Source organism: Homarus americanus, unplaced genomic scaffold, assembly GCF_018991925.1.
Source record: "Homarus americanus isolate GMGI-L3 unplaced genomic scaffold, GMGI_Hamer_2.0 scaffold18703, whole genome shotgun sequence".
Lineage (NCBI taxonomy): Eukaryota > Metazoa > Arthropoda > Malacostraca > Decapoda > Nephropidae > Homarus > Homarus americanus.
This window is the reverse complement of record NW_024749779.1, coordinates 6,292,100-6,316,698: the sequence shown is the minus strand read 5'-3', so window position 1 is coordinate 6,316,698 and position 24,599 is coordinate 6,292,100. Positions and strand designations below refer to the sequence as shown.

At 43.3% G+C, this 24,599-nt stretch overlaps 1 long non-coding RNA gene across 1 annotated transcript in view; it reads right to left on the bottom strand.

The window, feature by feature from the left end:
* Positions 1–17,649, bottom strand: part of LOC121853865 — a 35,075-nt gene extending 17,426 nt beyond the window's left edge. Inside the window, exon 1 of the long non-coding RNA XR_006086418.1 lies at positions 17,307–17,649. This is a non-coding gene — a long non-coding RNA (uncharacterized LOC121853865). The remainder of the gene's footprint in view (positions 1–17,306) is intronic.
* Positions 17,650–24,599: the final 6,950 nt, after the last annotated feature.

The window sequence follows — 24,599 nt, the reverse complement described above, 5'->3', positions numbered from 1 at the left end:
CTGGGGGGTGGGGTTGGTCCTCGGCGATTTAGTTCTGGTAAACGTCCAAACAAACTTGCGGGAGACAACTTGGCTGGGAAGTGTGTATTGCCGGTCAGTCAGGGTTACAAGTCTATCAATTTCCTGTATTGTTGCAGAGACAGAGTAACCGGTAGAGAGACCATTTTTTTTTTACGGGAATTAGCCCACCCGGGCACAGGTCGAACGACCCACAACGGGGCCTGGGAGGGCGAAAAAATAAGAACAGGAAAAAATTAAAAGTAGAGAGTATAGTGTGATCTACGACATCTTTTGAATATGAATATATAGTCACTGAACTTTAATCCAAGTAAGTGTTATACATATTAGAAGCAAAACCATAAACAACTAGATAAATATATATATATATAAATACAAACATAACAAACACGTAAATAAAACAGTGACAGCACGAGGATCCCGCTTCCACTATCAAGGAATAAACAATTGAAATTGAATTAAAACAATATTCACAAACAATATGTCAGGCTCACTAACTGTACCGAAATCCACGTCATAACAAATATCACGACTATAGTATGTGAAATGAAAATCAACATAACTTTACCAATATAATCTTAAATATGCATAATAGGAAACCCTCTTGCAGGTGCAGCTCGTGTGGGTGTGTTGGCTGGTGCTCGGAAGGTCGATGACAGAAACTTATGAAAACATCAACATGAAGAAGTTGATCAACAACACCGAAGATAAAAACTGCAACGTCAAGAGAAATAAAAAAAATTACACGAGGAGAGGACGGAGAAGCTTAGCAGAGGTGAGTTGGAGACACTTGTCATCAAATAACATCCCCCCCCCCCCACACTCTTCTCCCCTTCCTCTACCCACCACCGCCAGACCATCAGTTGACTGCAGCAACAGAGGCTGTCTCAGGTGGTGCTCAATAACACCATCAGCTAGCAGTCGGTCTGGTCACCGAAACACCATCTCGTTCACACACTGTTCTCGTCACAATGATGGATGGGTTGGTTACTGCCTCTTAGTATAATTTGCAAACATAATTATTAAGATTTTATATATCAGTACTAAAATGTGTCGTGTTTGTTTTTAGCATAAATAATGATACTGTGCTCAACATATTCCTCAGCGGTGAGATGGGAAGGTAAGTTGGGAGGTGCGGTGGTGGTGGGTCAGGCAGTGACGCGGCCACACATGTTCCTGGCTAAACCTCTGCCCCCCCATCGCCCCCCACACCAACCACATAACGACCATCACACCGATCCTCAAGTGCCCTCTACCCTCTCTACAGCCTAACTCGTGGATACTCAAGTAATATCCTACCAAGAGTTGTGTCCAATAATACAAGTATCGATATTTAATCTAAAGAAACATAATAACAACAGTGATGGTGTCGAGTGAGGTAGAGATGGACACGTCCCATGTAGTGGAGGCCAACAGCGGCTTAAGACATGTTTCAGAATCCCGGTAATAAAGCACTCACACTCTGGCACTAACGACCTCGCGCTGGCTCAAACCAATTTCTTGACTTGGGCGGAAAAACCCATTCCCAGCGCCTGTAAATAGGGGCGAAGATCTCGGGGAATGACCCCAGATACCCACCCGTATCCGTCGGCAATACATGTCATATTATCTTCTTGCCGCACTCTGATTGAAAAGTTCCGTCTTTTGGCTGTTTTCTAAATTGCTGGTTTTGGAGTAATCCTTTATTGTGAATTTTTCCTTGTTTCGTAAATGGTTAACCAAGGTAGTATTTTGTGAGGCCACAACATGGTGGGCGGAGTCCTGGGAGGCCTGGGTTAAAATTATTACTTTCGGCAGTTAGAACTTCTTTCGCAATGCCGTACGCGACGAAATATATTATCATTTATTTCTCCAAACTCTAAACCTGTATCTCCCAAAGGATTTAAAGATTTTAACGTAAGGGGTGATATTTTGCCATAAACTGATATGTTGTAGTTTGGGAGGGACAATGGCGGTGAGGCGACGATGGATCAAATGTTTGTATAGAAGAATGTCCGGCTGGATGGAGGGTTCACCCATACTCCTCTCCTCTACACCCACCATCACCTTCCCTTCACTCCATCTTTAATGAGAATAGAAAGAAAGTTTATGTATCTTCACTCAGCCGTTATTGCGTACCGAGCATCAATACGGGGGTAGGCTAAGAGGATTATGTGGATTCTGCGTTCACTATCTATATCTGACGTTTCATTCAGTAAACACTTGTAATTTTATTATGTTTGTGTGTTAACATTGTTGTGACCTAGGGAGGACCCAGGTTGGTGGTGGTGAGGCAGTGTTGGAAAGTTTGGGGAAGACGTGTAGGAGGGACGATGAGGGAAGGTGCCCTCTCTCTCCCGCCCCCTCTCTCTCATCGCTCCTTCATGTCCCTCCCTCGCCATGTCTTCCGTCCGCTACTCCCTTTTTCCATCTCCCTCCACCACACCCTCCTCACTTTCTCTCTCTCCATCACTTACTTCCTTCCACCTTCCCTCTCAATACCCTCTCCGCCATTCAACTCCCTCACCCTCACCTCTTCACTCCACCGTCTAACACTCCTTCAAGTCCTCGTCCTCCACTCAACTCCCTCAATCCCTCCAGAGTTCAGCCCCTCCTTCCTTCTCGCCTCGCCCACCGCCACTCCCTCCCATCCCACCACTGAAGGGCATCTCAAGTTACACACTGCGTTCAGGGAATACCTCGTGTACTCAGTCATAAGATTACGTACGACTTTCATCACAGGTGAATTAATTGACGCAATGGTTCATATCCCACTCTGCTGTACTAAACTGAAACCAGACTCGTAACACACACACACACACACACACACACACACACACACACACACACACACACACAGCGGTAGATTTAGGTATTTGTAAGTATAAGACGGAAGGAGATACAATATATTAAATAACTCAGGTGAAAGAGGAAATCATTATACATGACATATAGAGAAAGAGAGATAAGACAAGGCCAGGGTGTCAGAGAAGCATACTAGAGGAAATAGCTGTGATATATATATTCATAACTGGTTTACCCAGGGAAGACAGTGTATCCAGCATGAAGGGATAATCCATGGGGTAACTGTGAACTAGATGGTGGTGGTGGTGGTGATGATGGTGGTGATGATGATGGTGGTGGTGATGAAGATGATGTTTAATAATGACGATAATTATTATAACAAAGATGATAATAACTAGGCTTAGGATAATTATGCATTTAAAAATGGCTAAATATGCATGCAAATATGCAGTAAAAACTGAGAAAATATGCACTTTAAAATATGTTAATAAATAATAACTACTAAGTTAATAACTCCTATTCTGTACATTTTCTCAGTAAATTTACTTTCCCGGACAGGATGTCGCCGAAGTAGGATTTTTTAAAGAAGGATTAAATACAAAAACAATATACTGACAAAGTAATTTATTAAACAATACTGAAAAAAGTATTTTCCTTTTAAGAAAATAGAAGAACAAAAGAGTGTCAGGAGGGAACTGGTGGAGCCCGTTCATCTATACCCTGCCTGGCTGAACACGAACCCATCACGTACAGTTCATGTCCACTGACCAGCCAATCACGGCCTTGCTAACCACAGCCTAATGTTGAGCTATATAAACGTCACTTAAGTATGCTCCTTTTGGATATTATGACACTAAAACAAAATCGCGTATTTTCGATTTTGTATTAGTGCAATAAAATGGACATTTATACTTCAAATATCAGTAATTTCTGCCCCAGCGTTGCTGTTATTCTCGCGAATTTTTTGACCCTTGAGGTTGAAGAATGTTTTATAATATTTTGGAATTTTCCAAATATATGCCTTATAAAACAAAAAAAATATGAATATGCACTTTAGCTCAAAAATGGCTTAAATATGCATTTGCATATGCACATATGCAAATGCATAATTATCCGAAGCCTAATAATAACACTATTAATAACAACGATGTAACTATTATTATTATTATTACTATTATCGGTAGTAGTAGTAGTAGTAAAATTAATATTTTATTATTTTGTATCATTAATAACATGAGCCCTCTACATTAGACATAAATACAAGGTAACTACAACCCGTCTCACCTGGGGTACACTACTGGGGTCCTGTTAATAAATTACTTGAAGTCTAGAAAGTAACAAAATATGCGCCACACAACACACACACACAAGTGACTCCGCTGAACCTTGTAACACACACTCAAGGTACAGTACAGTACTTGGAGAAAGAGAGAGAGAGAGAGAGAGAGAGAGAGTTTGACAGGCAGATATATAAATAGAGAACACAGATAGCCAAAGGCGTGACCGGAATACCAGAAAATCATTAAATTACTGAGGATTTCCGCCCGTATGTGGACGTCCTGGTGCAGGTCACGACCCCGTAACACTACTGGCGAGACGGCATTATCTTGCCCCGGGACCCGTCAGCTGATTCACCCGCCTGTAACACCATCAGCAACACCCGTGTATGTCTGTGTGTGTGTGTGTGTGCGTATATGTGTCAGCTGTGTGAATTTTAGTACACACACACACACACACCTGGTGTATGTTAGAGGCAGCTGTAGTGAGCAGAGGAATGGCGGGGGGGGGGGTGATATTTGATATACCTACGTTAGCAAGCAGCACACCTATTTACAAATACACTTCCCTACACACACTTCCACACACACACACACACACTTCACCAGTACATGCATGACGGTAAGAGTGGCATACTAATACAGTAATTGGTACACAGATACACTGCTTGGGTCGACTCGATTTAGGTTACACTCACGTTACACACCCACTGTGAACACTATCATTACAGAGGTGTGTGTGTGTGTGTGTGTGTGTGTGTGTGTGTGTGTGTGTGTGTGTGTGTGTGTGTGTGTGTTGCGATAATGTCGAAATCAAACTGCAATCGGTGGGCAAGAAACCTGAGGTGGCAGATGATGGCGCGAATAGTTCAGCAGGTTGAAGCTGTAATTGATGATGGTGTGAGAGTGATGAAAGGGCCAATGTAATGAGCACCATTATATAGGTAGTGTTAAAATGAGATGGTGAAGAGTGTTGAAGGCCCTCTGATGCTCTTTGTCTGTAATTATATTTGTGTAACAGTTAAATAAGACCAGATGGAGGAGGCAAAGGTATAAACGGTGTTACATAATTCATTCATTTAGTATCTATAAACAGTTTACTGAACCAAACAACACACTGTGGAGGTAGTAACAGGTCTACGAGTCTTTAACATATGGTGTCTGCTGTTGGGTAGTGGAGGGTAATGGGTAGAGAAACACTGGCTGGGGTGAAGTGGTAGGTACTGGTCTGCTTAGTTAGTCAGTTACGATAATGTCCGGTGTTTTAGTGGTAGTGTGGGGGTATGTGGAAGCATTGGGTGGGTACTAGTACTACTCTAATGATAATAATAATAACAATATAATAATACTGTAATGATAATAACAGTAATAATATAATATCTACTTCATCACCTTACCAATGCCACAGTCACACACCGCTCGACACTTTCCCCAACATCGTGTCCACTAAGGAGGGACGTCAGACCCCAGACTCGACAGGCTGTGAGTGGGCGGGGGACACCAGCTAGGCCTATCACACTCCCATACCACCACCACACCATACTAAAGGTCAGTAGACAATTTCACCCGAATGAAAATTCCACCGTCAACATTCAACAAAATCTATACCGTACGGTTGAAGCTCTTACGTTAGGTAGAGTAAGGCTTTTACCTACGACGTACACGACATTACCCGCCATGCACTGTGACCCTCGTATATAAATGCGATGAAATAATAATTCTAGATATTTCCAAAGTTAGCTAAGTCTTTCAAGTAGAGGACGATAGACATTTATTGTAAGTGGTTCTAGGTGGCAAGGAAGCACATCTACAACAACAGACCTGATGCGGTATATATACAGTAACGGGGACCTCGAGGACAAAAATGACTTTTTCTGTAGATAAAGCGGAGGTGTGAATAAGACGCTTGAAGGAAAGGTGAGCGAGACGTATAGCAAGGAGCTGTGTGAGTGAGTGAGGAGACATATGACTGAGAGGGATGAGTATGAGGAGTATGAATAACGAAGAAAGGTGTGGATGAGTGTGACAGGTGTGAGTGAGAGGGAATGAGTGAGGGAGGTGGAGGGTAGAGCCCAGTAGGTCAACACGGCGGGCCTGGTAGGGTCATGGTCGATCCGCTCTCCCGGGAGGCGTGCCAACTGATGCCCCGACACCACCACACGGGGACACGGTCGCCCACCACCACACGGGGACACGTCGCCACCACCACAACACGGGGACTCGGTCGCCCACCACCACACGGGGACACGTCGCCACCACCACCACACTGGGACACGGTCACCACCACACTGGGACACGGTCACCACCACACTGGGACACGGCCGCCACCACACTGGGACACGGTCGCCTGCGTGACCACACACTCACAGCGGTAATCCATCATTTCCATAGTGGGACCATTTACCCGGGCTTAGGGCGTCTTAACCTGTGTCAGGACGCCTCACAACACGCTTCCTCACGACCCTGGCCAGGTGCACGTCAGTTAACCGTGGCTGTGATGGCCTTACTCCTCACGCCACAAGAATATAATGTTAAAAATCCAGGTCCTAAACCTTTCAACTTGTTTCCAGCACACACACACACACACACACACACACGCACACACACACACGAAAATCTCGGAAACTACTTTACCGATCTGTAGTGATGATGGATGGTGTCATATGTAGTGGTGGTGGTGACGGTGGTAGTGATGGTGATAGTGGCATGTTTGTGGTGATAGTGGTGATGGTAGAGACTGGTTGATAGTAGTGGTAATGATGGTGGTGGTAATGATGATGGTGTTAATAGTGGTGGTAGTGATGATGGTGATGGTAGTGATGGTGGTGCTATACGTTGTGATGATGGATGGTGTTAAATGTAGTGATGATGGGTGGTGTTATATGTAGTGATGATGGATGGTGTTATATGTAGTGATGATGGATGGTGTTATATGTAGTGATGATGGATGGTGTTATATGTAGTGATGATGGATGGTGTTATATGTAGTGATGATGGATGGTGTATATGTAGTGATGATGGGTGTGTTATATGTAGTGATGATGGATGGTGTTATATGTAGTGATGATGGATGGTGTTATATGTAGTGATGATGGATGGTGTTATATGTAGTGATGATGGATGGTGTTATATGTAGTGATGATGGATGGTGGTATATGTAGTGATGATGGGTGGTGTTATATGTAGTGATGATGGATGGTGTTATATGTAGTGATGATGGATGGTGTTATATGTTGTGATGATGGATGGTGTTATGTTGTGATGGTGTTATATGTAGTGATGATGGATGGTGTTATATGTTGTGATGATGGATGGTGTTATATGTAGTGATGATGGATGGTGTTATGTGTAGTGATGATGGATGGTGTTAAAGGTAGTGATGATTAGACAATAAAATATTAACAGTTTAATGCTAAAAAATATACTTTGCTGTACCGTTGTAGTGAAAAACATGGTGGAACTTACATACACCGTTAATGAACTATTGATGGAAGAAGAAGTTTTGGGGACTGAACAGTGAGACAATGTGGAGCCTCCCGGAGGGTGGCGTCCTACCGTGGCCTGGCGGATCCGGGCGGCGATTCTGCTAATATATATATATATATATATATATATATATATATATATATATATATATATATATATATATATATATATATATATATATATATATAAAACGTTGAGAGAGCAGACCAATGAAATGACATTTCTCTTAAAAATGGTTCTTATCAGGAAAGCTGTTGTGGTTATACCATCTTGCGGGCGTGAGCAGCAACACTCTCGTTGATCTTGCTGTCACCCAGGTAACTTTAGCCATGACAGGGCTCCAGGGGGCAGTAAGAGCCCCGAGAAGCATCTTCAGGTCAGTTGTTTTCGTCGTTCCACCGATAACAGCCGCTAGGAACTGGAAGACGGAGGCTTGCAAGATCAACATAGGGACTTCTTTGTCACCCTCGTCACGGCCTGGGTGCCCGCGGCTTACCTCTGACACCGTAATTAGCTGTCTTAATCACGCGGTCGCCGCCCATGAAGATAACAGCGGAGAAAAACACAGAGGAAGTTGACGCCGCCCTCCAGCGTTCCCGGCCAACCATTTCTCTTTGTTTGCTGCTCAGACGCCACGTGGGACGCCACCACTCCCACCACCACGTGGGATGCACTCACCACGCACCAGCACGTGACGCATGCCACATTGGCCCTCCCACACCCTATACCTACACCACCACGTGACACACCCTCTACTACACCACCACGTGACACACCCTCTACTACACCACCACGTGACACACCCTCTACTACACCACCACGTGACACCTCTACTACACCACCACGTGACACACCTCTACACACCACCACGTGACACACCACTCTCACACCACCACGTGACACACCCTCTACTACACCACCACGTGACACACCCTCTACTACACCACCACGTGGCACACCCCTACTACACACCACGTGACACGTGACACACCCTCTACTACACCACCACACACCCTCTACTACACCACCACGTGACACCCTCTACTACACCACCACGTGACACACCCTCTACTACACCACCACGTGACACCCTCTACTACACCACCACGTGACACCCTCTACTACACCACCACGTGACACACCCTCTACTACACCACCACCACCCTCTACTACACCACCACGTGACACCCTCTACTACACCACCACGTGACACACCTCTACTACACCACCACGTGGCACCACACCTCTACTACACCACCACACCCTCTACTACACCACCACGTGACACACCCTCTACTACACCACATGCACACTACACCACCACGTGACACACCCTCTACTACACCACCACGTGACACCCTCTACTACACCACGTGACACACCCTCTACTACACCACCACGTGACACACCCTACTACACCACCACGTGACACCCTCTTCTACATCACCACGTGACACACCTCCTACTACACCACCACGTGACACACCCTCTACTACACCACCACGTGACACAACCCCTCTACTACATCACCACGTGACACACCCTCTACTACACCACCACGTGACACACCCTCTACTACACCACCACGTGACACAACACCCTCTACTACATCACCACGTGACACACCCTCTACTACATCACCACGTAGCAACACTGTTTTTTTTTACAAAACACTAAGCTTAACACAAGTACTTCTGCTCTCAATTCACAATGACACCTTTTACACCTGTCTAATTTTAATGAGATTGATTAGTCAGTTTTTAGATATATCCTGACATAGAAACAGTAAAGATCACAAATTAGGTGAATAAGACAAAGTTGGCTGTATGTTATTCTCATACCTGAGTTGTTGTAAAGGAAAGGTAACATCTCATTGTCTTGTCTTACAAGTTATTGTGGGAAGATACATGGCCCGGGACACTCTTCTTATTCTATGTAAATCAGGCGTTATTTTGCCTCATGGCATAATATAGGAACCTTTGTCCATATGTTGTCTCCGTACTCTACTGGAAGAACTATTATAGATAGGATATTCATTCAGAGTAAAAATTATCCGCTTGGAGTGTTTTTGTCAAGAGTGAATATGAAGGATTGTTGGTCTGTTTTTGTCTCCAGCATCACCGAGATCCTTGAAGATAATTATCCTCCGTGGGAGATGTGCTCACTCCTATTATTTATATCCTCTTAAAATTCCTCATTGGTGTAGGAAGGATCATTATGACCACAGGATTGTTATATTAGTTAAGTGCACAAACCTTATGTCAAGTAAGAATTATTCGTCTAGGGTGTAATTATTTGACTAGGGCAAGTATCACTGGTCTTAAAGAAAAAATACAGTTATAATCTTGCATAAATTGTGAACTAACACAACTTCCGCCATCTATGGTCTGGCCACGACCTATCAAGTGCTGTGTGAGGATTGACTTTTAAATGAGGTCAATTTTGTAACGACACAGCTAGATGCATACGCACGTGCGTTTAGCCTTTTCTCCTCGTGCTACCGGTGAATTTTCTCTAAGTTGTCTTGTAAATTATTTTGTAAAGCGAATCATAATCATCCCAGCTAAAACTGTACCCTAGTAAGGCAGCATATCGTGTCCTTGTTGTAGCTGTGTCACATAAGCAAATTTGCGGATGACACCAAAATAGGGCGGCAGATTAATTCAGGGCAGGATGCAAATGCACTACAGGAGGATTTAAATAAGCTGCAGGAGTGGTCAGAGAAATGGCAAATGAAATTCAACACCAGCAAGTGCAGCGTACTTAATATTGGTAGAACAACATCAACCTAGAAAGGTCGACTTGTGAAAGAGACTTAGGGGTACAGTACTTGTAAGCCCGGACCTACGGCCTAGAAAACAGTGCGTTAATGTTCGAAATAAGGCAAACAGAGTATCAGGTTTTATATCTAGAAGTGTGAGTAATAAAAGTGCAGAGGTCTTATTGCAACTATATCTTGCGTTAGTCAGGCCGCACTTCGATTATGCGGTTCAGTTCTGGTGCCCTTATTATAGAATGGATATCAATTCACTGGAGTCAGTGCAGCGAAGAATGACGAAAATGATTCCGGGACTTAGAAACCTTCCATATCAAGATAGGTTAAAGAAACTAAACTTGTATTCCCTAGAAAGACGAAGGGTGCGGGGAGATATGATAGAAGTATTTAAGTGGGTGAAAGGAATCAATAAAGGGGATACAGATAAGGTTCTTATAATATCCCAGCAGGATAGGACTCGGAGCAACGGATTTAAGTTGGATAAGTTTAGGTTTAGGAGGGAGATAGGAAGAAACTGGTTCACAAATAGGGTGGTAGACGAGTGGAACAAGCTTAGCAACTTTGCAGTAAGTGCTAGAATGCTGGAAAGTTTCAAAAGGAGGCTAGATAGATTCATGGATGATAGAGAGTGGTAGTAACTCTCGGCAGGAGCTGCCATGCACAGGCCAACCGGCATATTGCAGACTCCTTATGTTCTTATTTTCTTAACAACCTACTCCTGACTTGTTCAAATCTTGATGTTTAGGTGACACAGGCAGTTGTATAATACATTCGTATCAGATTCAGACAGATGGCGCAAGAAAAATAATTTCATACTTAAGTAACTAGACAATTTAATAATGTGAAAAGAAAATATTCGTACTTTTCACTCTAAACGAACTAGTTCTAAGGATTGCTGATGGACTTGTCTTCCTTAGATGACCAAGCAGTTCTTTGAAGTGTCCAGAAATGGGATACAATTAAGTTGTCATGTACTAAACTACTGTAGAGTATACACGGGGCGTATACATAACGCGAAATGTGTTAGAAGATAGCTTAGGCTCTCAATTGGCTCAGCCATGTTACTATTGTTATTATAATCGACTCTGTATGTGTTTTTCTGGCTAAATAAACTGTTTCAATATCAATTTGTAAGATGTACAAGAGGGAGGCGGGGGGGGGCAAATACGGATGCCTCGCGGCGGGGATTTTAACGCTATGCTATGAAGTGATCCGCGCAGCTGCTCCTCGGATCCTAACACCCTTCTTATTTATTTTATTTATGTATTACCCTTTTTATCTTATTTCTAATGACACGAAATCACTGTCAAAATATCCCAGTATCATTTCTTATAATCAAAACTACGTCAGTATATTGTGAAATATTGAAAGAGTCCTGGAAACTTTTTTTTTCTGGGCTAAGTAATAGTTTAGCGAGGCCAGGTGGCGGACTCCAGGGTAACGGTAGTGTTCAAGGGAGCGACACTACACCACGTGGTACACTGGGAGAGTGGGGGGGTGGGTGGGAGGGATATTAGGATAACGGTGGAGAGAGAGAGAAAGGGGGGGGAGGATAGGGACAGAGCGAGGGGGAAAGAAAGAGCATAGATGATAGAAAGCGTTAATGGCCGCCATAATGTAGTTGAAAGTACTGTATAACCAACGCTGATATACGAGAACTTAGTGAAAAAAGTATACCAGGAATAAATACATTAGTTGTAGACACTTCATACAGTTAAAAAAAAAGATATTTTAATCCAGCGTGATAAGCAGTGTTTGGTATACGAATTATGAAAGCGAGTGATATATCACCAAGGGAATGAGGTATAATTAGGGGAGTTTACAATAAATGGACGTAAAAGTATGATTACATTATCAAACCTGGATCTAACGAGACATGCCATTACAAAGGGAAGCTTAAAGATGCTAATGCGAAAGAACAAACCTCAATAACAGATAAGAACAGGTGAAGAATTAAGAAAATAAGACACATATAAAGACAATGAAGCAAGAAAAACAAATCAAAACAATAAGTATCATAGACAGAGGAAAAGCCGAAGAATTAAGAAAAGGAAAGACTCGTAGTAGAACTGGTCGATTAAGACGAAACAGAAAACGGTATTGCTGACGTAAAAACTTGACGACGGTACAACCAGTCGGTCAGTCTGGCAGCGTGAATATACGTCATTGGTCCATCACTGTGTTCCTGTCACTACTACACTGTACACTCACCACCCTGTGTACACTCCCCAAGTCCTTCTGTGTGACAGCTGCAGTGTTAACGGCAAGTTGAAGGTGAAGGAGGAAGACGGGGTGTTATCAGCCCGGTGAACGAGGAAGACAAGGTGTTATCAAATAGGTGAAGGAGGAAGACAAGATGTTATCAGCCCGGTGAAGGAGGAAGACAAGGTGTTATCAAATAGGTGAAGGAGGAAGACAAGATGTTATCAGCCCGGTGAAGGAGGAAGACAAGGTGTTATCAAATAGGTGAAGGAGGAAGACAAGATGTTATCAGCCCGGTGAAGGAGGAAGACAAGGTGTTATCAAATAGGTGAAGGAGGAAGACAAGATGTTATCAGCCCGGTGAAGGAGGAAGACAAGGTGTTATCATATAGGTGAATGAGGAAGACGAGGTGTTATCAAATAGGTGAAGGAGGAAGACAAGGTGTTATCAGCCCGGTGAACATAAGAACATAAGAAAATAAGGAGTCTGCAATAGGCCGGTTGGCCTGTGCATGGCAGCTCATGTCGAGAGTTACTACCACTCTCTATCATCCATGAATCTATCTAGCCTCCTTTTGAAACTTTCCAGAGTTCCCGCACTTACTACAAAGTTGCTAAGCTTGTTCCACTCGTCCACCACCCTATTTGTGAACCAGTTTCTTCCTATCTCCCTCCTAAACTAAACTTATCAACGAATCCGTTGCTCCGAGTCCTATCCTGCTCGGATATTATAAGAACTTTATCTATATCCCCTTTATTGATTCCTTTCACCCACTTAATACTTCTATCATATCTCCCCGCACTCTTCGTCTTTCTAGGGAATACAAGTTTAGTTTCTTTAACCTATCCTGATATGGAAGGTTTCTAAGTCCCGGTGTTATCAGCCCGGTGAAGGAGGAAGACAACGTGTTATCAAATAGGTGGAGGAAGACAAGGTGTTATCAGCACGGTGAAGGAGGAAGACAATGTGTTAGTTATCAAATAGGTGGAGGAAGACAAGGTGTTATCAGCACGGTGAAGGAGGAAGACAAGGTGTTGTAGTTATCAAATAGGTGGAGGAAGACAAGGTGTTATCAGCACGGTGAAGGAGGAAGACAATGTGTTAGTTATCAAATAGGTGGAGGAAGACAAGGTGTTATCAGCACGGTGAAGGAGGAAGACAAGGTGCTAGTTATCAAATAGGTGGAGGAAGACAGGTGTTATCAGCACGGTGAAGGAGGAAGACAATGTGTTATCAGCCATGTGAAGGAGGAAGACAATGTGTTATCAAATAGGTGAAGGAGGAAGACAAGATGTTATCAGCCATGTGAAGGAGGAAGATTAGGTGTTATCAGTCATGTGAAGGAGGAAGACACGGTGTTAACAGCCATGTGAGAAGGAGGAGGAGACAAGGTGTTAACAGCCATGTGAAGGAGGAAGACAATGTGTTATCAAATAGGTGAAGGAGGAAGACACAAGGTGTTATCAGCCATGTGAAGGAGGAAGACAATGTGTTATCAGCCATGTGAAGGAGGAAGATTGGTGTTATCAGCCATGTGGATTAGGTGTTATCAGCCATGTGAAGGAGGAAGACACGGTGTTAACAGCCATGTGAAGGAGGAAGACAATGTGTTATCAAATAGGTGAAGGAGGAAGACAAGGTGTTATCAGCCATGTGAAGGAGGAAGACAATGTGTTATCAGCCATGTGAAGGAGGAAGATTAGGTGTTATCAGCCATGTGAAGGAGGAAGATTAGGTGTTATCAGCCATGTGAAGGAGGAAGACACGGTGTTAACAGCCATGTGAAGGAGAAGAAAGTATCATGTGAAGGAGGAAGACAAGGTGTTATCAGCCATGTGAAGGAGAAGACAAGGTGTTAGTTAACAAATAGGTGAAGGAGGAAGACAAGGTGTTAACAGCCATGTGAAGGAGGAAGACAATGTGTTATCAAATAGGTGAAGGAGGAAGACAAGGTGTTATCAGCCAAGTGAAGGAGGAAGACAAGTTATCAACCAGTGGATGGTGAAGTGTCGTGCCTTCCTTATTTATGAGGTACGAGGAAGTACAAGGCCACGATCTGGCAACACTGGCAGGTGACAAGTAAACAATGGAGCGTTTTAGGTTGTCGTGCGGGTGTGGTAACTGTGACGGTGGTGGTCATGGTGATGGTGTGGTAACTGTGACGGTGGTGTGGTAACTGTGACGGTGGTGGTGTAACTGTAACGCTGGTGGTATAACTGTGACGGTGGTGTGGTAACTGTGACGGTGGTGGTGTAACTGTGACGGTGGTGGTGTAACTGTGACGGTGGTGGTATAACTGTGACGGTGGTGGTGTAACTGTGACGGTGGTGGTGTAACTGTGACGGTGGTAGTGGTAACTGTGACGGTGGTGTTGGTAACAGTGACGGTGGTGTTGGTAACAGTGACGGTGGTGGTGTAACTGTGACGGTGGTGGTGTAACTGTGACGGTGGTGTTGGTAACAGTGACGGTGGTGTTGGTAACTGTGACGGTGGTGTTGGTAACAGTGACGGCGGTGTGGTAATAGTGACGGTGGTGTGGCAATTAAGACTATTATTGTGAAAACGGACAGACAGTCACAATGAAGACACATAAGGTATACACATCAGTTAATTTCACACACACACACACACACACACACACACGGGCCATATTATGATTTAAGTGTATGACGACGCCCTAGAACGCAGGTGAAAGTCAGTGTTTTACGTAAATGTTTTGCGCTTGCAACGTGTGGGCTACGTACATTCCCCTGTATAATAAGGACGAGATATGGACCACGTACACCTCTGCATAACACGGACGAGGTGTGTGGGTCACGTACACTCTTAGATAATACGGACAAGGTGTATGGACTACGTACACCTCTGCATAACACGGACGAGGTGTGTGGGTCACGTACACTCTTAGATAATATGGACAAGGTGTATGGGTCACGTACACTCCTGCATAACACGGACTAAGTGTAGGGATCACGTACACTCCCCTGGTTGACAATCGTTCGGTGTGTAAGCCACGTACAGTTTATGAGGTCCACGTACACTCCCCGGGTGACACGGGCGGGACCTCTAGAGCAGGACACAACCAGGTCAGCGGGTCTGGCTGCTGCTAGTGAGTCATGGAAGCTCCTCCACCCTTTCGTTTTCCTCCCGTTTCTCTCTCTATTATTTCTCTAACCTTCTCAATCCTTCTCATTCTTTCCCAAAACATTCATCAATCATTCCCTACACACACACACACCATTCTCTCTCTCTCTCTCTCTCTCTCTCTCTCTCTCTCACTGCTTTACTGCCATTGTCTCACATATTAAATTTTTAAATGTAATCAACACACGATCTCTTTCTCTGTATATCGTCATGTTTTTTTAATATGTATACATGTGGACATATTACAAGGTGTGTATGTTTGTACAAGAATATATATTACATATGTGTGTGTATGTTCATATGTGTAGGTATGTATCTCCATAGGTATACATATTAAGGTGGGTTTGTATGTGTGATTGTGTGTGTACGTCCTTTTTCTGTACATGTGTCCCTCGTGTGTGTATATATCAGTAAGTCTCTGTATACATGTGTGGTTAAGTGTACATGTATATTTATTATCACTTCCTGGTTTTATTATTCGTTATTTTAAATTTCATTATTGTTTGTCATTGTTCTGTTCACTAATACGCTAATTAACACCATGAGAGTGTGTGTGTGTGTGTGTGTGTGTGTGTGTGTGTGTGTGTGTGTGTGTGTGTGTGTGTGTGTGTGTGTGTGTGTGTGTGTGTGTAGGGTGTGTATAGATAAGGGCCTTTTATGCATTGCATGACATTGCAAAATCTAACATGTCCAGTGTCAATATTGTGTGTGTGTGTGTGTGTGCATGTGTTTGTGCGTGTATGCAAATGTATAATTGTGTGTCAGCTCAAGTGTGTATGAATAAGAGCATACATGCGTGCATGACATTGCCAAATCACGCATGTCGGTCGGTGTGTGTGTACATGTGTTCCTCTGTACGCGTATTTATACACTAACATCCACAATTTGCAAAAAAACTAAAACCCACCTATTACTATATCAGGCTTGACGCACATCACTCCCACTAACACTGTGAAATCTACTTTGACTAAGTTCACCTGACTGAGGGAGGAAGAGTAAATTACAGGGGTACTATGGCGGTAACCACGTGACTAGAGGGAACAAACACGAAAAGATTCCAATGATTTCTTGACTATCCGCTGTACTGTCTCAACATGTATACACGATACTACGTAAGCATTAGGATAATTTGATCTTTTCCCCAGTAATCATCTATTATGAAATACGTTTCCTGTGATTTTTTGTGGATGTAATATACTCATCTCCCTCATAGCATCACCGTTATCACAACTCGGTATCGGTGATCGTCTTGCAGTCAAAAACAGAAAACAATCACAAGTCACATCTCACCCACATAGGGTGCAGCACCCCTGTTGACTCTAGTAAGTCTTGCGTAATTCTTGCTAGTCACACCCGCATGTCCGGATGCCTTGTTATCAAAGGCTATGTTCACCCCTATTATTGAATAAAATAAATTCTACATAATATCTCACTGTGGAACAAGTTATTAACACATATCACCTTCATTCACAAGTAGACAACTCCCATTCGTCCGATGATTATAATACTTTCACATAATACCAGACACCACACCCACCTGCCCGGTGATAACACAAAGTAAAACTGGGAATATCAATACGTAATATTATTAAATAAACGGCAGACAAAATATACTCACACTGGCTGTCTTCAGTACGATAACGTACAGGCAGGAAGACACTATTCTTGTACGTGTGTTGGTCAGTCTTGTCCCAGATATAGTGTGTTAGTGGACGGGAGGGAGGTCCTCTTGATGTGCGTATTACATTAAAGTCCTCACTTCCTTATCGAACTGTCAAGAGTGTATAATGGAAGAGAAATAACCTTCGGACACAAATATTAACCGAGGATCCTTCCGGCACAAGTTTTAGAAACACACAGTCCTTGTACGTAAAGAGAGAAGTCCACGGTAAACATGTCAGTTGCGGTGTAGCGTGGGGTGTCGGTGCGGAGCGCAGCCACAGACGATCCGCTCGCCCCGCCGCTCCCGACCATACTGCCCACACCATGACAAGGGACCCGCAAAATGGCGAGCCAACCATCCGCCTCTCCCCTCCTCCCTCCTCCGGAACACCTACCCTCTCTTATGGCATCCCCACCTCTCACCCTCCTCTTTCTATTTCTCACCCCTTATTATCCTCTCTCTCTCTCTCCTCTCTCTCTCTCTCTCTCTGTTTGCTATAAGGGCTCTCTCTCTCTCTCTCTCTCTCTCTCTCTCTCTCTCTCTCTCTCTCTCTCTCTCTCTCTCTCTGTTACTATAAGGGCTAGAGTTTAGATATGCAGCGAATCATAATCATCCCAGCTAAAACTGTACCCTAGTAAGGCAGCATATCGTGTCCTTGTTGTAGCTGTGTCACATAAGCAAATTTGCGGATGACACCAAAATAGGGCGGCAGATTAATTCAGGGCAGGATGCAAATGCACTACAGGAGGATTTAACTAAACTGCAGGGGTGGTCTGAAAAATGGCAAATGAAATTCAACACCAGCAAGTGCAGCGTACTTAATATTGGTAGAACAAATACCTTGCGCTAGTCAGGCCGCACCTCGATTATGCAGTTCAGTTCTAGTGCCCTTATTATAGAATGGATATCAATTCACTAGAGTCGGTGCAGCGAAGAATGACGAAAATGATTCCGGGACTTAGAAACCTTCCATATCAAGATAGGTTAAAGAAACTAAACTTGCAGTCCCTAGAAAGACGAAGAGTGCGGGGAGATATGATAGAAGTATTTAAGTGGGTGAAAGGAATCAATAAAGGGGATATAGATAAAGTTCTTATAATATCCGAGCAGGATAGGGCTCGGAGCAACGGATTTAAGTTGGATAAGTTTAGGTTTAGGAGGGAGATAGGAAGGAACTGGTTCACAAATAGGGTGGTGGACGAGTGGAACAAGCTTAGCAACTTTGTAGTAAGTGCTGGAACCCTGGAAAGTTTCAAAAGGAGGCTAGATAGATTCATGGATGATAGAGAGTGGTAGTAACTCTCGACAGGAGCTGCCATGCACAGGCCAACCGGCCTATTGCAGACTCCTCACATTCTGATAATGACATTACCAGATGTTCTTACTTACAAGATGTTACGTTTACTATTCCAGATGATACTAAATGTTACATAATACTTTCTTGCGTTAAATGTGCAGTATATATCAGGTGCCATTAAGAGAGCCCAGGCTCTCAATTGGCTCAGTCATGTTAATATTGTTATTATTATCGACTCTGTATCTGTGTTTTTCAAGCTAAATAAACTGTTTCAATACCAATATCATACTCTCATCTTTTCGCCCATCTATTTCTTTCCTCGATATTTGTATCTTACTCTCACTACTCTCACCTATCCCACTCTTCCACATTCTTTGATCCCTCCCTCCGTCCCTCCTCCTGGCGTCGACCCTCCCCCCCCCCCCCTTCCAAAGAGGGTAGTTGCCGGGGATGGGAGGTAGAGTATGGGGGAGAAGGGGGGAGGTTTGCCTAGGGGTGGAGAGGAGAAAGGAGATGATGGGGGAGAGGTGGGGTAGGGAGTAGGGAGGGAGGTAACGTGGTGGGAGTGACCAGATCGACCACGTGGTTCTCACTTCCCGCCGCCCCTCCCTCCCTCCACTCTGCTAAATACCACCCTAACACTCCACGAATAGCTGCTTCTGTGGGACTTGCTAGGGGTACTAGAGGCAGGGATAGTTCCTAGACTATAGGAAGAGGATGTACGCAGTTCTTGGTGCTCCTAGATGGCCTGACACACGAAGGAGTCAAATAGACGGGGTTTGACGCCACCTTGAGGGACCCCACTGCTGCTACAGCTGCCCCCATCTCCTGCCCCGAATATCACAAGCTATTAACAGATTCTCAGTCAGAACTATAATTTACAGATACAGAGAAAGATCCACAAATGTTATCACAGAAAAAAACAGAAACATTTCCAGATTCAGTAGCGTCACTTGTAAATTCAGATAAACATACAATATTCAGATTTCTCACTTGTAAACACAAATATATGCTCAGAGTCAGAAATTTGAGTGAAAAATATCTTAAATGTTGATACTGACTCAGAAAACTTGGCCAGGAAAATCAGGAAATATATAAATTTAGATAAACAGGAATAATATTTGTAGGCCATTCCATTTCTGTGACTCAAATGGAATTACAAGCACAAGTATTATTGTTAGGTATAATAAAGATTGCGTCATAACCAAGATATGAAAGTAGTACAGCCAGAACTTACTAGGCAGTACCAGTTATATTATATATATATTTTTTTTTATTTGCCACCAAGGTGGCTAGTTTATTGGGCACCCCCTTGTTATCCTGTGCAAGTTGAAGCGCAAAAGCGTTTACAACGCCCATCTGGCCAGTTAAGGAGAGAACCAGCCTGTATCTAGATTATCTAGAATTCATGCTGAGTTAACCACCCCAGATGCTACACTGTTAAAACCGCTTTGTGTGATCAGCTTTAGGTAATTACATGTACTGTATATATGTAAGGCAATTCCTCTGCAGTATGTCAAGGAACTTAGTGTATCCTTACTTTGTACTTAATCTGAATAGGCATATATTAAGGAATCACTTTTATACTTAAATCTGTAGCTGTTGTGAGGTTTCTGAGTATATTCCCCTAAATCTGCATCTGACTTGTCTTTTCCCGCGACAAATGTATTATGGAGTTAACGTGGAGAAGCTGAGTTATGGGTGGTTGGGTGGTGAACCAGTCAACCACGTACAGGAAATGTTCAGTACAGGAAGGGCAGGCCACCAGACTCACCACTTACCTTACCCAAGCAATTTCCAACAAATTTTCTCGCAGCCGATCGGTGTTGAAGTGCTGCCGGAAACCTAGATAATAATAATAATAATAATAATAATAATAATAATAATAATAATAATAATAATAATAATAATAATAATAATAATAATAATAATAATAATAATAATAATAATAATAAAGGGGGATATCCAAGAAGTTATTATTTGCGTAAACTAAAGACAAAAGTTCACATATACACAAAAATTACAAAGATAAATATTCAGGGGCGGATCCAGGAATATCAAACGGGTGGGGGAACATGGCGAGCACAGCGAGCCCACCCAGCTGGGGGGTCTTGGTGGGGCGCTGTAAGCCCCCAGAAAATGTTTTGAAATCTGACCAATATCATGGGTATTTTGAGGCCATTTTGAAGTCATGAGCACTTGATATGAGGAGATATGGTAATTTATTTTTACTTTACAAAAATGCTTCAGAACAATACTGCATTAAAGAATGAGAATTGTAATTTGTTTTATGAAAAGGGGAGGGGGGGTCCGGACCCCCAGGACCCCCTTGGATCTACCCTTGGTATTTACGTGATTGTGTATGTTAGAGACTAGCGGCGCGAGTCACCACCAAAACGCATCAGGAATGTAACTTGATGCTTAAACTCGATGGCAAACGAACATACTGTCACAGCATATATTGTGAGACTTTACTCTGGCCATGATCATATTTTGGCGGAGGGAAGTAATAATCTCTCTCTCTCTCTCTCTCTCTCTCTCTCTCTCTCTCTCTCTCTCTCTCTCTCAGGTTCTTATTAAGGTTACCTGACAGTTCAGAGTCATAATGTGCGTCTAAGAAAGCCACTTTATATGTTCAGATAAACTGATAGTCACCAACAGTTGGGATAATTTAGCGACAATCAACCAAAGCTCTCATTTCCGGGCTTGGTTACAGTCTAGCACGTCACACCCAGAGGCCTTTGTCACAAAGGGACACGCCTCTACCGGCCTCCAGCACCTCTCACCTCCACACCCACATTATTGACCAAGAGCCACCATTACAAATATACGAGGAAGAAGCACGTCAGATTAAAATTCATAAGCATATTAAGATTTAAAACACAAGTTCAGTAATTCCCTCGACGATGACACTTTGACATACATTAAAACAAACTGATTTAGGTGAATATTAAAGGTGAAGAACAGTGACTGACATACTAACAGAATCATACAAGTATTGCCTTATTATACCTAAAATTAGAAAGTTAAAGGTATGTCAGTATTTATATAATTTTAGGCATTAGAAACCTTCCATATCAAGATAGATTAAAGAAACTAAACTTGTATTCCCTAGAAAGACGAAGAGTGCGGGGAGATATGATAGAAGTATTTAAGTGGGTGAAAGGAATCAATAAAGGCGATATAGGTAAAGTTCTTATAATATCCGAGCAGGATAGGACTCGTAGAAACGGATTTAAGTTGGATAAGTTTAGGTTTAGGAGGGAGATAGGCAGGAACTGGTTCACAAATAGGGTGGTGGACGAGTGGAACAAGCTTAGCAACTTTGTAGTAAGTGCTGAAACGCTGGAGAGTTTTAAAAGAAGGCTAGATAGATTCATGGATGATAGAGCGTGGTAGTAACTCTCGACAGGAGCTGCCATGCACAGGCCAACCGGCCTATTGCAGACTCCTTATTTTCTTATGTTCTTATGTTCTTATGATAAAGTACAATAGTTCGCTGTAGTGATGGTGTCTTAGTGGAACCAAAGTTCCTTAAGAATCATAACACAATCATAGCTTTGGGAGCAAGGTGTACGAGGAGTAATATATGGTGATAGTATTGTACAGGTGGAGCTGCTACCTATAAGTCCTTCATCTTGACACTAAGCTTCTGTTGACGTTCAGGATATCTAACGTTAAGAAAAACTCCGTCATTTAGGAAATTATGTCGACTTGCACTAAATACCGTCTCCATATGCCACCCACCATCGGCCTACGTTAAATATGTTAAATATATTTGACAGTAGTATTTTTCTGGTCTCCCTGTATTTTTTATTTGTTTTTGTTATGTAAAGACAATCATGAGTCGTCCTTTCTACTCAATAATCATCAGTATCTCGCGAGACCATGTCCTTATGAGATCTTGAAACCTGTGTCATCAACTCCCCTGAATCGTTCCTCAAGAGACGTGTGTGTGTGTGTGTGTGTGTGTGTGTGTGTGTGTGTGTGTGTGTGTGTGTGTGTGTGTGTGTGTGTGTGTGTGGTGCCCTGCCTAATAATCTCACCATAATAACTTGTGTGGTTCCCCAAGGTGCTGTCATCACCCATCCTGTTTCCACTTTGTCATCAACAACCCTTTTTCTTCCACAACTGACCCATCCACTCCTTTCCCGATTACTCCACCGTTCACCTTTGTCCATCCTCCTTTCCCGATTACTCCACCGTTCACTCCTTTGTCCATCCACTCCTTCCTGATTACTCCACCGTTCACCCTTTGTCCATCCACTCCTTCCCGATTACTCCACCGTTCCTCCTTTGTCCCGTCCACCCCTTTCCCTGATTACTCCACCGTTCACTCCTTTGTCCATCCACCCTTCCCGATTACCCACCGTTCACTCCTTTGTCCATCCACTTCGTGCTCACCGTTCCTCCTTTGTCCATCCACCTTCCCGATTACTCACCGTTCCTCCTTTGTCCATCCTCCTTCGATTACTCCACCGTTCACTCCTTTGTCCATCCACCTTTCCCGATTACTCCACCGTTCACTCCTTTGTCCATCCACCCCTTTCCCGATTACTCCACCGTTCACTCCTTTGTCCATCCACCCCTTTCCCGATTACTCCACCGTTCACTCCTTTGTCCATCCACCTCTTTCCCGATTACTCCACCGTTCACTCCTTTGTCCATCCACTCCTTTCCCGATTACTCCACCGTTCACTCCTTTGTCCATCCACCCCTTTCCCGATTACTCCACCGTTCACTCCTTTGTCCATCCAACCCTTTCCCGATTACTCCACCGTTCACTCCTTTGTCCATCCACCCCTTTCCCGATTACTCCACCGTTCACTCCTTTATCCATCCACTCCTTTCCCGATTACTCTGCTGTCCATTATAACTTGTCAGTCTTGTCCATTTCAGTCATTTGTTGCAGGTCATAAGCTCTTCGTCATTCATTAAACTCTGACTTGGAATCCATCTTGTCTCGAGGCTCATAGAAGCTCGTTTCTGTCGATTAAACAAAGATGCAATCTCTTCCCATCTCCTGCATGACTAATATCAACGTCCCTCCTCTTTGCATATCTGGCAGTCCACTTAGTCAATCATCATTCATCAAAATGTTAGACAGTGATGTTTTTCTGACCTCTTGTTGTAGTCTCACGTTACCACCGTCGCTGAGAACACTTCGGGGAGTCTGGACTTTCTCTCAGGAGCAAGGAAATATATCATATCCAGTCAACTCGTTACGCTGTACATATCTCATCGAATCAGGTCTGAGATTGGTTATTGTTCTCGTGTCTAAGATGGTGCAACATCTTCCATATATAATATTCTGGGATGAATCTATTTACAAAACCAAAAGACTTACTGATGCCAGTTTACTTATTTGCAACTTCTCTTGTCCACGGGCCGACCCCTCACCCAAAAATGGACTACCCTGAACACGACCACAATTTCTTAACATAGAATATTCCTGGGCAATGCCAGTTACCCTAGATAGTAAAAATATACGAAACATTGATGCTATTTACAGACGACATCATATATTTTTCATCCATATATCTTTTATTCTGCTTATCATTCTCCCTCGTGTGTATGTTCATTAAGAACTATAACAAAAACATATAATCTACTCGCAATCAACCGTCTCTTAATATCCTTCATCCACTAAGACTGCATCATCAATAGTGAGTAGTGACATTAGCGAGTCATGACACCGAGACACCCTACACCCATGACACCCAAGCTGAACTTCCCCACCCCTCACCCGTCACAACTGATGCCAGACTTCCATGAACTATTAGATGACTGTCAACCCTTGAGACTCTGAATATTACATAAGGTTTTAAAGGTATACTGATCTCAACACCACGACACAACCTGTTAGAGAATAAATATACAGGATTTCTGCATCTTTTCGTGTGAAAGGCCGATGGAGGATGACCACCTATACGACACCTCCTTAGATGTAT